This window comes from Hakea prostrata, chromosome 10, assembly GCF_041222555.1.
Source record: "Hakea prostrata isolate BN-2017 chromosome 10, UWA_Hpros_2, whole genome shotgun sequence".
NCBI lineage: Eukaryota > Viridiplantae > Streptophyta > Magnoliopsida > Proteales > Proteaceae > Hakea > Hakea prostrata.
Genome location: NC_142609.1, coordinates 41828730 through 41845703, shown reverse-complemented (window position 1 = coordinate 41845703; position 16974 = coordinate 41828730). Strand labels below are relative to the sequence as shown.

The 16974-nt window shown below is 39.6% G+C and overlaps 1 pseudogene across 4 annotated transcripts; it reads right to left on the bottom strand.

Moving 5' to 3' along the window:
- Nucleotides 1–3309: 3309 nt before the first annotated feature.
- LOC149003079 (uncharacterized) lies at nucleotides 3310–9713 on the bottom strand (annotated as a pseudogene). 4 transcript variants are annotated; one of them, XR_016170257.1, is made up of 3 exons: nucleotides 9533–9713; nucleotides 9249–9322; nucleotides 3311–4750 (listed from the first exon to the last, which is right to left on the bottom strand). The product of XR_016170257.1 is annotated as an uncharacterized LOC149003079, transcript variant X1 (transcript). The 4 variants fall into 4 exon arrangements; XR_016170259.1 differs by having other exon boundaries at nucleotides 9249–9319; XR_016170261.1 differs by lacking the exons at nucleotides 9249–9322; nucleotides 9533–9713 and adding an exon at nucleotides 9172–9248 and having other exon boundaries at nucleotides 3310–4750.
- Nucleotides 9714–16974: the final 7261 nt, after the last annotated feature.

Sequence of the window (16974 nt, the reverse complement as noted above, 5' to 3'; positions counted from 1 at the left end):
CAAAGTGTCCCTCAGGTTATTTAATACATTGTGTTAATATAGGGTTTTAAAAATAAATAATTGGTTATTGAACCTTAATTATATGGCTTAAAAAATACATATATCTTAAACAAAAAAAAATGTATTAAATAACCTTAGAAGCATTTTGGTCTATTTATGTTTGAAATTTGAATATACTTAATGGCTACTTACAATGTTAGTCTAGTTAGGACCCACATGTAATATATTGCATTAAGGGGACCCAACATTAATTTGTGGTCTACTAAGGGGACTCCCAGGTAAAATAATCTATTTTTTTTATCCTTATAATAAAAGGAGGGGGGAAATAAAAATTAAAGTTGATATATCCATTGTTAATACAGTGACATACACCATTAGTGTTTACCCAAAAAAAATAAATAAAAGAAAATAAAAAGACATACACCATTGGCACAAAGAGGAAAATCTAGCTAAGTTTCTTATCTTTAATTATACTATTGGCACTAACCTGGCAAAGTTATCCATCTACAATTACCATTGACTCTAAGAGGGAAAGTTATCACTTATCACCGATTATATAAGGGCCGGCGGCCGAGACAATATCGAGATTCAACTAACCAAACTGGGAAATTAAAATTGGGGGGGAAGAAACGGATCCCAATTTATTTGACGCGTTGGTGCTGAGCTTTTGAAACCGCCCCTCCTCCCCCCCGGCGCGTCCCCGCCGGCCGACGTCCCGCCAATATAATTGGACCCAAGAAGGAAAGTTATTTGTGCTAAATTACTTTTTCTTTTTTTCCTTTTTGATAGAAAAAGTTAATTGTTAACCCAAAAGTGCTGAGTTGCATATCATGAATTATACAACTGGACCAAAGATGATAAAGTACGTTAGTTTTTCTTAAACTATGCAATTGCCATCAAGACAACAAAGCTGCATGTCACACGAATTATATTACTGTGCCCATAGGCCCATGGATGATGGAGTCTGGATCAGCGACCCCGACAGCTTACCACCACAAAATACAAGGGGGGCCCAGGGGTGGTGATGGGAGTGTTTTTCTTCTTTTTTTTTTATATATTTTTCAAAGGTGGGGCACACCGTTTTTGTAGTGAAAAAACCGTTGAGGGTGAAGATCCGGATTATGGATGATGGGTTTTTTCTTCTTTTTTTTTCGGATGAAGGGAGGGTGTGGAGGGAAGATATGGAATGACAAAGGTTCGAACCCTTGGTTTTCTTGTTTAGTGATTCTATATAAAAGGTTGCCATCATTGTGCCAAAAGTACATCCTCACTTTTTGTGAATTAGACAAATGTAAAACTGTACGTCATGAATTATGCCACTAGAATTGATATGACTATAATTTGACCAAACAAACTGACCGACTCCCAACCTATCAAACCAATCATACTGAGGAGCCTTGAGCCAAGTTTCAACCATGGGAACCCTTGAAGGGAAAACGTCAAGGTCAAGCACACAACGACCACCGGAATTAGAGTAGGGATACTTGATTGCAGCCGAAGTATCTAGGAAATCCCCCAATGAGGTCGTGAAACTTGACGATAAAGATATTCCTCGGAGTGATTGTTTTAAATACCTAAGTTCAATCATAAATAAAAAATGTGATAGAGAATGATGTTTCCCAACAAATTAAAATTGGGTGAATGAAATGGAGAGATGCATCCAGGGTCTTGTGTGATCAATGTATTCCATTAAAGCTTAAAGAAAAATTGTATAGGATCGTCGTACAACAAGTTATGATGTACAGGTGAGAGTGTTAGGCTATTAAAAATAATCATATAGATAAACTTAGTATAGCAGAAATGAAGATGCTAAGATGGATGAACAGCAAAACTAAGAAGGATAAGATAAGAAATGATTATATTGTGTTGGTTTGGGAGTAGCTCCCATAAATGATAAGCTTCGGAAAAGTCATTTGAGGTGGCATGGCCACGTTCGACGGAGACTTATAAATGTTTATGTATGAAGAAGTGATATAATCCGAATTTCAGGCGAATTTCGCCGAAATGTTTTACCATACATACAACAAGGACCTAGTAAGTATATAGGACTACCAATATCATTTGTGGTGGGGATGTAAATGGATGATCGAAAATCCAAATTTGATTCGTATTTGTTTCCATTTAAAAGCATTCGAATTCGGATGATCTGATTAATAATCGGATTCAAATTTCGATATGTCAATTTTAAATCAAATATTATCCGATTAAATTAGGCCGCGTTTGTTTGTTGGAATAAAGGTGTGGTGGGAAAAAAGTGGTAGGAAAATTCTTTAAAAAAAATCAAAATTTCTTACTTTTCCTTTAAATCCTAAAAGTGTATATTGTTTAGTTGCTTGAGGTGAGAAAGTTAGAGACAAGTTTTCTTTAAATTAAGGAAATTTGTTTAGTGAAATGACAATCCAACTTTCCCAACCCAAGCCTTTTCATAACCCCACAAAATGTATAAAATTTTGTGAAAAAGTAAAATGTAGGACCCACAATTAATATTTTTCTACACTTTCCTTTATTTTGTTTTCCTTTCTTTCTACCTCACTCCACTACACATGGGGCCCACATTTTTTTCCCACCCCACCTTTACAAACAAAGCGCACCTTAGATATTCTCACTCCACTACACATGGGGCCCACATTTTTTTTCCCCACCCCACCTTTGCAAACAAAGCGCACCCTTAGATATTCGATGGGTACCATCCATATCCGATTTAAGTTTAATTTTGAAAAACACATCATTATCCCTTCATTAATATTCACTAATAGTAACTAATTATATTAACTACTAATAATTACTCTAAAAAAATTGGATGTCTAATTTTCAAACTATATTCGGATATTTTTATCCATCCAATTACTTTGAATTCGGATTAGATATTATCCAAAATTCGATTAAGTAGACAAATTCAAATATAAATTTAGGACAAATATCGGATTTGAATTTGGATAGCGTGTTTAATAGTCGAATTTCAATTTAAATATTACCATATTCGAACCAAATTCAATCCATCTACATCCCTAATTTGAGGTTTCCAAACACATGTATATCCTAACCCAAAAAAAAAACAAAAAACATGTATCTCAAGACTTACCGGTAGGATGGAAGAACAGGTCCTATCATGTGTCAGGTAAGAAAGTTACCATGATGTTTTTACCACATACGACTACCTCCAATTTTAAGTTGTTCGCTTCTCACCATGCACAACGGTGCCACAGCATCTCAAACTCCATTTTGGGTGGATGATATAGATAATAATAATCTTCACTGGGACTGCGTTTGTTTGTAAAGGTGGGGTGAGAAAAAAACATGTGGGCTCCATATGTAGTAGGATGAGGGAGAAGGAAAGGAAAATGTTTTGTAAAAAAATGATAATAGTAGGTCTCACTTTTTACTTTTCCCAACTTTTTTACAAAATCCCACCAAATATGTGGGGTATTAAAATGGTTTGGAGTGGGAAAGTTGAGCTGCCACATTAGCAAACAGGAGTCTCTCACTTTTCCACCCAAACAACCAAATAATCTACTATTTTAGGATTTAAGGGTAAAGTAAGAAATCTACACTTTTTTCAAGAATTTTCCCACCCCACCTTTATTCCAGCAAACAAACGCAGCCTGGGTGTCATGGTTTTCCACTTAAGGTTGCAACAGGGCTAGGCTGTGTCAAGCTTTTCAAAACCCCAACCCTCACATATTTAAACAATCCATGATTCTATTTTGTTACTCTAAATTTGCTTACATCCTACAAGGTCAGGCAGGGTTGGGCTTAGCTGAATTAGCCAGATTAAACACTCAACCCTAAGTCAAGTGCAATCAGGGCCAAACCTGCAATACCTGATTCATTAGATACAAAAAGGCAAAATCCATTACTTCTGAATATTAAGCATGTCCTTTGCTTCCTTTTGTTCTTCCATAAGATCCTCGCTCATGTATTTACTTAACAATTCAATCTTCTTCTTCTCAACAACCATTCTCTCTATCTCCTTCTCATCTGGAAGAGGTACATGGACAATAAACTCTTGCTCACTCTTGTTTTCCTTTTCCTTTATTCTTCTCTCCTCCTCAACAATGTCTTCCTCCTCTTCAAATAGAATTGGGGCTGCACTTGCAACTTCACCACTCTTGACAGCCATCTTCGCTTCCTTCTTAATATTTTCCATCTTCAACCAGTCTTCAAGAGCAGCAGATCGCATTTTTGTTTCGGCAGGACCTTCGAGCTTCTCGAGGATACCATCTTCATCATCCCTGTAACCATAGTAGCTAGCATCAATTCGTTTGAAGATGTCATAACGAGACCTTCTCTTCTTCAGCTCAGGTGGTTTCTCAAACAGCTCCCTGACACCAGGCAATTTCTTTGCTGCACCAAAATATCTATAGCCAGGACCTCTTCCGCCAGGGTTTGGCACATCAACAATATCTCCTTCCAAATTTGTCATCTTAGCAGCGTGTTTGGTGTAATTTGCACCACCTAACTCTACAATCCTGCGTTCCCAGTGCCATTTTTCCCTGATTAATTTGTTGATTTCATCATTCAAATCACGTAGGCGGTGCTCACCTAAGCCTTCATTTTGGATGTCAGCAACTTTCCGACCAATCTCTCTCATTATCTGCTGCCGCCATTTGTCAGCCTCAGCAAGATCACGGCATTCAGATGCAAGAAATGGGCGACGTTCTTTTGGTTTCTTTTTCTCTTCATTTTTTAATGTTATGAAACGATTTAGCATTGACTGAGCTTTCTCCTCATTCCTAGCCATGCTTCAACCCTGAAAATCCAAATTCTTAGGTTAAAAACAATTGAAAAATGCTGAAAGCATAAAGATCCCCTTCTCTAGTATAGCCCAACCTTGTGAACACAAGTGAATGTAATGTGATCAAATTTGTGAAAAAACATTTTGAAGACAACAAAATATCTGAATTGATGAAACATCCCAGAAATTAAATAGTCATATGTCCCGATCTCACTGCCTGGATGAGACATTACACACATTGAAGGGGGAAAAATGGGGGAAAGGGAAGGTGAACTGCTGGGAAAATCATTATTAGTTCAAGGACTAATTCAAGCAAATGGACAAGCAAGGCAGGGCTGATTCAGTAAGTGTTTTAAACAAGCATCTGATTGAAGCAATAAGGTAGGTGTTAGGCAAGTAATTAGGCCCTTAACATATGCAGGGACAAAATCAAGCAACACAAATCAGATATAGGCCGAAGTCTATGGTTTAAACTATCACATATCCGTAATGCATCAGTCAGGTGATTTTAAGAGAAGTTTCTCTTCGTTTCATGTTGTATCATAGATACGTATTGACAGGTGTAAAATTGAATGTAAATGATCAAAATATTTAAAGAAATAGTCTAATTTAAACCCAAAAAAAATTAGATGTAACTAATAAACAATCATCCAATCAAGCACCTACTACTTAAACATGCGTAAATCATAACCACCAACAAGACATGACACCTCTTTAGATCAGATTTTGTTCATTATACTTATGAAGGATCTTACTCTAAACAAACACATTCATCCAAGTTCAGTGACAAGTAAAAGCAACCAAGATTGTAATAATGAACACTTCAGCTGTGTCTTTTTATTTCAATAACATTAATGGATCTTTTGAAATAATTAGCCATCTTTTAGGGTTTTTGTTCCCGCCTTCTGTAACATATAGTGACTAAGTGATAATTTTTTTAGTAGATAGATGACACAAAACTGTTTTGAACAATCAATCTGGAGTGTTGCCCCTGGAACCACATTACTCTCAGGAAGCCTATATTCAAGATTTGTGGAAACACTACCCAAGTAATCAACGTCAGTAACTAGTTCCCTGCAAATATACTCCTTTGTATTCTCCAGCAGCCTATTCATGGATAAACCAATCAACCACTGGTGCGATTGGTTTTAGCCCATAGTTGGTTTCTTTACTGGTCTATTACAATCAAATACCCCTTGCCATTGGCTTTCAAAATCCAGTAAATTTACAATTACGAATTCATGGACTGAAAAATGGAAAAAGAATCACAATAAAACTAAAAAATAGATATATAGATATACACATTAAAAGCAGAACTTCGGCTTCATCCCACAGATTTCTGTAAAGAATACCATAGCCTGAACAAGTGCTCACAAACAAGAATTCTGTACTGTATAAAAAATATGGACCAATATCTAACCACCAAAGCAAATTACTTACCAGTGAAGCCATTGCATCCTAATACCTAATCATATTAGAGACCTCAAACCACCAAACCGAAAAAATTATAACCAAGGTTAAATGCTAGAGATACCTGTGGCAGCCTAGAAGGGTGCGTGGGCAGTGGGGCTGCAGGAGGAGGAAGAAGGAGCAAAAGGATTTGGGGGAGAAGAAGAAAAGAGGAGGAGCCTAATACTTATTACTGTAGGAGAGGTCACCGAAGCAGCAGTTAAAGAGGAAGAGGAGACTGCAACTCTGGAACTCGTAATGACAAGAGAGATCAAGTTATGTCTCTACAAAAAAAACCCTCGTATTATTTCCCTTTTGAAGCTGGTTCATTGCATGTCGAGATGTATCGACACATTGATACGCATCGATAAATATATATATATATTTTTTAAACAATGAAAAGATACCTATCGTCGTAACCATACATCATCGTACTGCACCATATAGAGCCGTCCGATGTATCGTGCTTGGCATCATTTTATGGAATCTAAAATAACTTAATCTTTTTGAAAAAGAGATGTATCGGTGATGCATGTATCAGTTGATACATTGAGACTCGAGAGCAATACGGAACAATATGAACAAAATAAAAACATAATAAAAAAATTCAGAGACGTGTTGGCCCATGTCGTATCGCAGAGTGATACTATGTGTATCAGACAATATGGTTCAGTACATTGAACCTTGCTTAAACCGCAGGACTGGGTGCTACTTTTGAATCAGATGTTCAAACCGGCTCCTGAAGATGGGTATTTTTCTATTTTATGATCTTAACTTCTATGGCAAATATGGAAGAAGAGAAACACAGCATCTTTGAGCATAGAGTGCCAGTGTTGTTGGATGTTCTGAGTCGTGCTTCTCGGGCTGCTGGGGAATTTTTCGAGTGTAGAGATGCTGATATTTCCAAATTCGGTTCCCACACCCCACTGTACATGGGTTTCCTATTCATGCTTTGCCTTTTAAAGACATTTAACAAACTAATCCCGTATGTGTTGCATCTACACGCCCAAGTGGCACATCACAAAGAAAACACATGGAATCCAAGCCTAACTAATATGTAACCAACATAAGACTTACTTCCAATAACATAAGCCCTTCTATGAGATTCATCTAAATCACTACCCTAGGTTAATCACAAACCCTATCTGAATATGAAAAACCCCAGAATCAGTAACACTAACCACTGGAAAAACATATGTCATCATGCTTTAGGTGTCAAAATAAAAGGTAATTTAGTCATTCTAAATTATCAAGGGAGAAGAATTGGTAACAATTTACTTTTTTTAGGGAATAAGAGGTGAAACTTTTGAGAGAGAAGAGTAAATAGAATATAAGTACAGTGAAGAGATAGAAAATTTTCCTTTATTTTAGTTATATAATTTATTTTCTTCTTTCTTTATCAACATGATTGAACCCTACCTCCTAAACTTTGTATTATGGATTCACTGCTTATCATACAATTATGCTATCATGGAACTATTTTCTTTCAATCTAAATGAGAATCTGCCCCACTCTCAACACCCACTTGTGTGAATTTCAGTGCATTCCAATAATCTTACCACTATGAGCGTGAGCAAGGAATTTCCTCAAATAATTTGTACTTTTTTTTTGAGTGAATGATCTCTATTTATTTAGCTTATAATTTTTTATCTCTTGTAGATTTTTCTAATTACTATATTTAGTTATTTTATTGGACAAAGGAAAAGAAACAGGAAATTGAAAATAGAAAAAATAAAATTTCTTCACAAAATCCAATGTCCAATGGCATGCAAGTATTATACCAAAAAAAAAAACAGAGCATGCAAGTATGTGTCATACGATCCTTCAAGTTAAAGCTCATATCAAATAATAAAACTAGAAAAGATAACATGCCTTGAAGAGGCAACTTGACTACATCCACAAGGGGGTTTACATATAACTAAAATATAAGGTAGGGCTTTCCCTGCTTATGGGTTTGCCTGGGTCTGGGGCACACCCTCTTATATCTCTTAGCTTATTTGAAACATTATTCAAAAAAAAAAAAAGAAGAAGAAGAAGAAGAAGAATAAGAAAGAAGAAGAAAAGAAAAGAAAAAGAAGAAGAAGAAGTAATATCCAAAAGGTGAGAGTATAGGTTTAAATAGCACAATTAGGGAAAAGGAAAAATATAACAACAAATTAGACCAACCATCCTAATGTAAACTACCTGCATAATACTAAAACCATCCAACCTAATAGTAGGATCAACTATAAAACTAACAATTATATCAGATGTAACCAATTTTCATATTGAAGAATAGTAATACAACAAAGGATTTAGTAAATAAATTGTAAAAGCTAGGAAAACAAGCAGGTTCAATATCTGCAACAAGTCAGCACAGAATCACAATCCCAGCCCCCACCCCAAAAAAAAAAAAAAAAAAGAAAGAAACAACAAAAAATACTAGTTATATCCGGAGTAGGTGACCCCACCCCGCCTTCAAAGGCATTTCCGACCAAAGCAAATTGAACCTACTAATGAATCTGATCATGGACAAATCATTTCATAACTTCAATACAGAGGGAGAGACTATGCAGAACTCTCTGTGTTTATACAACATTGAGATAACTAATCCCTTAAAAGAAACTACATTGTCCCAAAATCCAAAAATGAGCTTAGTTAAATCCAGTAGTTTACCAATGGCACAGAAATGTAATGGCAATTGAATGACTAGACAGTCATAATACATTAATACAAAACCAGCACAACAAAACGTATAGCATTAGTAAGGATGTGTTTAATACGGCTGGTCTAAAAGCGAAAATGACAGAAAAAACTCACACAATATTCATCATATGACTCATTAGATCTGCAAAATAGGTTCATGCAATAACAACTAAAGCCATGAAAATCCAAAAGATAAAGTTCATCATAGGAAAAAGAACAGCATCCATCATACAATCAATCAAACCCACAAAATAAAGTTCATCATGAAAAAAAAAACATAAAAGGATGGTAAGGGTTTTCACCTCAATGGTAAACGAAAACAAGAAGAAATTATGCTAGGATGAAGAAGATAGACAAGAGGAATGGCAAGGGTTTTCACCTCAAAGGCCCTGCTACGAAGAAGATGGAGAATAAGATAGTAAGGGTTTTCCCCGATTCACCTCAACGGCTCTGCTACAATGAAGATGGAGAAGAGGAAGTTAGCAAAGACTGCGGCTAGGGTTTTGGAAAAGAAGATATTGCAAGGAAATGAGAGTATTCCCCTCCCAGCTCCTCTGGGCCTAACAGGGAAAAAAAATTAGGAACTCCAAAATTCTCAATTTCTAGTTAATATCGACAACAGAGTTACAGGAGATGATATTATTTCGGGGAGAAGAGACTTACAGGAAATTTTTTTTGAGTGTGGGTTTTAGTGATTCAGAAAATGTAATAGAATTTGCGACTCCAGATGAACAAGTTTGGTAGAAAAAGTAGTAGAAGTTGCGCTGTTCTGTGTTAACCAAATTTTGCTATAATGATCTTGATTCTAATGCACACATAACAACAACAATGAGCCTTTGTCTCAACTTGGGTCAGTTACATAACGCTGCGTAAAGTGGAGTGGGAAAAAAAAACATGTAGATCCCATGTGTAGTGGGGTGAGAGAGAAGAAAATGAAATGAGAGGGTTTTGTAGAAAAGTGATAGTGGTGGGTCCCATTGTTTACTTTTCCCAAATTTTCCACAAAATCCTACCAAATATGTGGGGTTTGAAAGTTGAGTTGTCACATCAGCAGACAAGTTTCATTAAGTTTCCTTATGCTGCGTTTGTTTGCGGGAATAAATGTGGGGTGGGAAAAAAGGGGTGGAAAAATTCTTGAAAAGAGTGTAGATATATTACTTTTCCCTTAAATCCCAAAACGATAGATTGTTTGGTTGCTTGGGGTGGGAAAGTGGGAGAATCAAGAAAACTTGTCTGCTGATGTGGCAGCCCAACTTTCCCACCCCATGTCATTTTAAAACCCCACATATTTGGTGGGACTTTGTGAAAAAGTTGGGAAAAATAAAAAGTGGGACCCACCCCTATCACTTTTCCACAATACCCTTTCCTTTCCTACAATACCCTTTCCTTTCCTTTCCTTCTCCCTCACTCCACTACACCTGGGACCCACATGTTTTTTTTCCTACCCCTTTTTTCCCACCCCACCTTTGCAAACAAACGCAGCCTTAATTCAAAGAAATTTATCTCTCACTTTCCCACCCCCAAGCAACCAAACAATCTACCATTTTGGGATTTAAGGGAAAAGTAAGAAATCTGCACTATTTTCAAGAATTTTCCCACCACTTTTTTCTCACCCCACCTTTATTCCAGGAAACAAACGTAGCCTTTGAGGTGGTACGCATAGAACAAAATTACATCGAAACTTGCGAAATTTCCACCGAAATTTTCCATTTTGGAAAATGCAAAACGAAACTCATGAGGACCGAAAAAAAATCCTCAGTTTCGATCGAAATTGTCGAAATTTCGTCAAAACTTGTCGAAACCTCGAAACTTGGTTCAACCCAGTTGGACTAGCTGGTTCATGAGGAAAAAAGATTCCCAAATTTCGTGGAAAACTTGGGAAATTTCGTAGGAACCTAGGAAATCCGTGGAAACCTGGGAAATTTTGTGGAAACTTGAGACTTTTTCCTGTAAATTTTGTAGTTTTTCCAAATTTTCAATTTTTTTGTTTATTTCATGTTTCCCCAAATACCCACAACAAATACTTCCTCCATCAGGATTTCCTTATCCAAAGTGCATATTCCCTCAGGTTGGTTATCTTAAGCATATTGATGACTAGACTCATAAAGTTACAGTTGTCGATTAACTTGACAACCATAGGCATAAAATGTCATTGGATGTCTAAGTTCGTTGCTTGGAGGAGAGGATGTTACAGGCATAGTACTACTTAGCTCACATGATGAATCCACTCTTGGCACTCCTCTTAAGACTAAGTTGTATTTTTCTTTTATTGTCAACTATTTTGAAGTTATAAATTATATATTGAATGTTATGTGCTTAAGTAGTTAAGTTTATAATGTACTTTTTGGACAACTATTTTGATGTTATGTACATTGAATGACATATCTACATTCATTTTTTTAGCAAAATACAACAAATGTATTATTTATACTCTAATTAGTTTAAATACAGGATCCTACCCCAAAATACTCTCTAAAACCTATCGAAACTTGTATGGAAAAGTCATCGGTTTCCTCGAAATTTCCCAAGTTTCCACCTAAGTTTCCCATTTTCACCTGGTCGAAATTTGAGTTTCCCTCGAATTTTGTACCATGGGACTGGCACGGCCAGGTTCAACGGAGACATATAAATGCCCCTGTACGGAAAAGTGATATAATCCATATTGAATGAAATAAAAGAGTTAGGGGTAGACTTAAGATAACCTTAGGAGAAGTGGTGATAAATGATATGTATAGCTTAAACCTTGTATTTAGCATGACACAGAATTGATTGGAAGGCAAAAATCTATGTAGCCGACCCCATTTTTTGTTTCCCCCCCCCCCCCCCCCCCCCCCCCCCCCCCCCCGGGGGGGGGGGGGTGTGGGCCCCCCCCCCCCTTTCCCCTCCTTTTAAAATTCTTCCCGGCCCGGGCCGTTTCCCCCCCCTCCTTCTTGCCCCACCCTTTTTGCGCCACTAAAATGTCATTCTATATCCCCGGTTTGACCGACGGTTGAGCGGTTCGCCGTTCACCCACGATCCGCCGGTGGTCATGGTAGGCCCCCATTAGTCCATCTTTATGCAATATGAGATGGCCTGGTGTGCGACTCCTACCACCAAACAACTAAAAGAAGTTAGTAGGTAAAGGACTCTTCTAAAAGAGTTACTCTCCTACAACAACTCATGCGGTTATTTCGAATATAACTCTATCACCATATACTATATAAAGACCTCTCGTAAACACTAGAGGCGGTATTCATCTTCTTATGATCAATTACTTGAATTCTCTATTGAGTAGTTAAGATCAGTTATTATTGGTCCGACTTGTTCGTCGGAGCGTCCTCCCCCCGGTCGGCTCGTATCTTCGGTGTTCGTGACGGGGGCGCGGTTCCGTATCAACAATTGGCGCCGTCTGTGGGTTGCATCGTCATGGTGCGATCGGTGAGGCTGTTCGGGGTGGGGTTCTTCGGTTCCTCAACCTGGTCGGTAATTCCCGCCGGTGGTTTTCCCCGTGGAGTTACCATCGAAACCCCGGCCCGATCTGGGCATTAGCAAATCGTTGGACACTCCGGGGACATGCTTCGGGGTTTCCTCCATGTGCTACTCGGATGGCCGTGGGTCATATTTGCCCCTATGCGATCCTAAATACTCTATTGGAGGGAGCAGTAACCACTCGGTTCTTCCCGTCGCGCCTCGACCATCTCTAGGCGGCGGTCAAAAGAGGTGGCAAATCCCGGCATCCGGATTCCAAATAAAGATCCTCTGTTCAATGAGATCATGATCGTGGAGTGCAACGATCCTCTCGAACCAAAAAACAAGAGGGTTGAGTCCGGCCGACACGGGAGATCGTTTGAGCAAACAAATCAAGGTTAGATGGAGGTAAACAAGTTAACGATCCAAAGGAGAGCTATATGCTTTTCTAAAGAGGATCCTTTCATCCAAGCTATCTCTCGAGGCGGATACCAAAGAGTTTCAAGTGCCCAACTTTCATATTGTTCGATGGATCGCAATGTCCAAAACATCACATCACTCGCTCGATCGACCATGTCAATTTATAAGCATAATGAGGCGCCATGTGCCAAAGTTTTGCGCCTCTTTACCGGTTCCGCATTGGCTGGTTCCCGGCATTGCCGCGGTTCGATTATGAGTTTCGATCAAATGGGACGAGTGTTTGTGCGCGTTTCCAAGGAGGAGTCGGATTGAAGAGAGAAGATACTTTGTTTTCTATAAAACAAGGTAGGCGGAATCTATCCGGTTTTCTTCGAGATTCAATAATCTTACCATGCAAATTGAAGCATGGACGAGATTCCTTTCTGCGTTATACCAAGGATTACTCATGAGGATTGCTAGAGCGGCTGCTCCAAGATATGCCAAAAACATATGCGAACTAAGTGAAAGATGTCACAAACAAGCGAGAGATTTCGGAAACCATAGAATCTCGAAAAAGAGAACCAAGGGTAAAAAGAAGCGTCAAAAGGGCTCAACCGACCAGGATGTTAGGGATAAGCTCGACCAAGAAAGGTCGAGCGAATCTCCAAAAAGCGGGAGATTAGTAATCTTCCACCACTGAATACAAGAATATCCGAAATCTTGATGCAAATCAAAAATCAAGGACATATGAAGTGGCCGGATAAAATCCGAGCACCGCCAGGAAGCGTGATAAACGAAAGTATTGTGACTATCACAAAGATCACGGCCATTGGACGACGATTGCAAAAATCTAAAGACGGAGATAGAAAACTTAATCTCCGAGGACACTTAAAGAAATATATCCAATCTAAAGAAGATGGCCACCACATGACAACCCTATCCCGAAGAGAGAAAGGTCGAGCCACAGAGAGAAAGAAGAAGTCCGGCCAAACGCCGACCCAGGCGGATGAAAACAAAGAAAAAGATCTCCAGTCTATCTCGTATTTGGTGGTCCGACGGAAGAATCAAATCGACAAGCAAAAAGAAAAGTACGATATATTGGGAATACCAAACCCATAAAAATATATCTACCGAGCCATAATTTTCTCTTCCGAGGATCTAAGGGATGTCACAATCCCTCATGATGATGCCTTGGTAATCAAAATTCTCCTGGAAGGAACTGAAATTCATAGAGTCTGATAGACACCTTGGATCGTCCAGACATATTATCTTTAGATGCGTTCAAAAAATGAAGTTAAATGAAAACATGCTCGTCCCATGCGAAACCCGCTTTATGGTTTCACGGGATCATCAACCCAGCGAGGAACGATCCGATTAGAGCTACGGGTTGGAGAGCACCCCGGGATAGAATCATACGACTAATTTTATGGTCGTACGAGATTTATCGCATACAATGCAATCATAGGACGACCAACCCTCTCGTGCACTTGAAGCGGTGGTCTCCTCGCTACACATGAAGATGAAATTCCCGACCACTAAGGGAATTGGAGAATGTTTAGCCGACCGGAAAAGTAGCCGGCAAAGTTATAACGATTACATGCGGAAAAAGAAAAGAACGAAGTCGACCATGACCATTGAAGTTAGAGACGACCGCGATGAAGAAACCTTGCAAAGAGCCGAACCGTGGAAAAACTAGAAAAAATCCACTTCGGTCCCGGCGAATGAGCAAGGCACCATGATCGGTTCCAGCAGAAGCGAGATTCAAGTCGAACTCACCGAGTTTCTAAAAAGAATTCGATGTTTTCGCTTGGTCGGTAAGACATGCCGGGATCCGGGAGGTGGCTGAGCATAAACTCGTATTGATCCACGGGCAATTCCGGTTGTTCGAAGAAGAAACTTCGCCATTGAAAAACATGAAGCCATTCATCAAGTGCAAAAGCTAAAACAATCTGGCTTTATAAACGCACGACCACCCGCAATGGCTAGCTAATGTGGTAATGGTCAAAAAGCAAATGGGAAATGGCGAATGTGTACGATTACACGATCTCAACAAAGCCTGCCCAAAGGACCACTATCCACTACCAAGAATCGACCTTCTTATAGATGCACGCGGCACGAATGCTCGGTTTCATGGATGCATATTCGGGATACAATCGGATCCTTATGCATCCCGATGACGAAAAGCATACGGCATTCATGCGATAGGGACAGCTATTACTATAAAGTAATGCCTTTCGGTCTAAAATGCGGAGCAACATACCAAAGAGCGGTGAATAAAATTTTCAAACATCAAATTGGTCGGAATATGGAAGTGTATGTGGACGACATGCTGGTGAAAGCATCTCAAAAGAAAATCATCCCCGACCCGGCGAGTATTTAAAGTACTCCGGAAATACAAGATGAAGCTCAATCTCAAGTGCGCTTTTGGGGTATCTTCGGCAAATTCCTCGGGTTCATGGTATCCCAAAGAGGAATCAGCCAATCTCGAAAAATCGGCATTTTGGATATGAAGCACCCAAAACCATCGAGAAGTCCAATGCCTAGCCGGTCGGGTGGCCCCCATAGATTTATTTCTAGATCGGAAATGCCGCCATTTTTCAAAATTTTAAAACTCTCAAGGAAACATCTGAATGATAATGCCGGAGCATTTGGGATCTAAAGACAAACTATCCAGCCACCCTTACTTGTTATGCCGACCGGAGGAGTTACAGCTATTTTAGCCCTTCTCTGCGTTTCTTCTCTCGAGAGGGTAACATACACAACCTCTACTATGTTAGTCTGTCCCATGATGCCAGACTCCTCCCGTGGACAAACAGCCCCGCCTGTTATGCCCCTCCGTCCATATTTCCAATCTCATCCCATTACAGTGATGCATTTCCACTCAAATTCTTCACCCCACTTGCCAGGTGGTGACATGGCCTGGAATTGAGTGAACATCAAATAGAATTCAAACCCCGACCAGCATTAAGGCTCAATCCCCCTTCATTGTTGAAAACAGAACAGTCAGAGGAGGATGAGCAGGGGTAAATCAATCAAAGATGGACTCTATTCGTGACGATCGCACTCCGTGGAGCCCTTTATGAGAGCCCTGGGGATTTGAATAAATATGCCCTTCGTTTCAAGTTCAGCATCCAACAATGAGGCTATCGCTATGTTACACTCTGGCCAGCTCTAGCATTCACATCCGTCGTGTTCCTGTTGTATCGTGGGGAGTTTTGGAGCCAGAGAAGAATGGAGAAATACTTGAACCTGGTCAACAACTACAAACGACTTTAAAGAGCTAGAAATAACTCAAGTACCAGGATTGAATGACCGCTGATTCATTATCTCCTTGCTACGAGGAATGATGTCCAGCACCGTGATCTATCTTGAGAACTAGATAGTCCTAGCATAAACAAGGTCCCACATGCAAATTACAACCCCTTTGGAGCCATCATACATTATCTTGCACCCCTCCCGTAGCCAACTCTCGCATAGCCCCTTCCCTTCGATTGTTTCAGATCATTCACTCACCACTTCTGATGTTTGGACCGGAGCTCATGTGTTAGAGAGTTCTAAACCTCCATCTCCGTGGATCCCACACTCTCTAATACAATTATACGCCAGGATTCTATTGCCCCTTGAAGAGTGCCAAAGACTTCGTCAGAGTGTGTAGTGCCGCTGCAAGATCTCCCATCCCCCCAGTTCCTTTACATCACTCTTCCCCAATCCTTTTCGTGGGGTGCCCTGGGAGCTACCTAAGCCTCTAGGAGAGAATACTTGTAGTAGCGACTACTTTACAAGTGGTAACTACCCCTTGCACTATTGTCCGCAATGGCTTTTTCCTACTTCTCGTTGGGTTCCAAATATTATACCCCTGAGCTTCGCGCCTTCTCCTTCTCGACAGTTCTGATTTTTTCTGCTTTCCCGTTGCCTCGTTCTTGACCATGCTCCGACTCAAGCTCCCCGGATGGGTGATGAACTACCTAGTGTCCTGGTCTCCACACTCCTCCCCCGGAATCTCCATTCCTAGCATATGCCTAGTCCCTAGAAATCCAATTGGATCACTTCGAGAAATAGATTCAAGAGGCAACTTAGGAATGCACCATTTGGATCTGATTGCTACAGCCTTCCTCTTGTATCGAGTGCCTTTTTCCTTCTGCTCTTCCCACTGTACTTCCCCTTCCCCTCGTTGTCCCCATTGGGAAGACCATACATATCATCCAAGTCCTCCCGCATATCATTTACAAGATCCGCCTGATACCTCGTCTGGATTCACA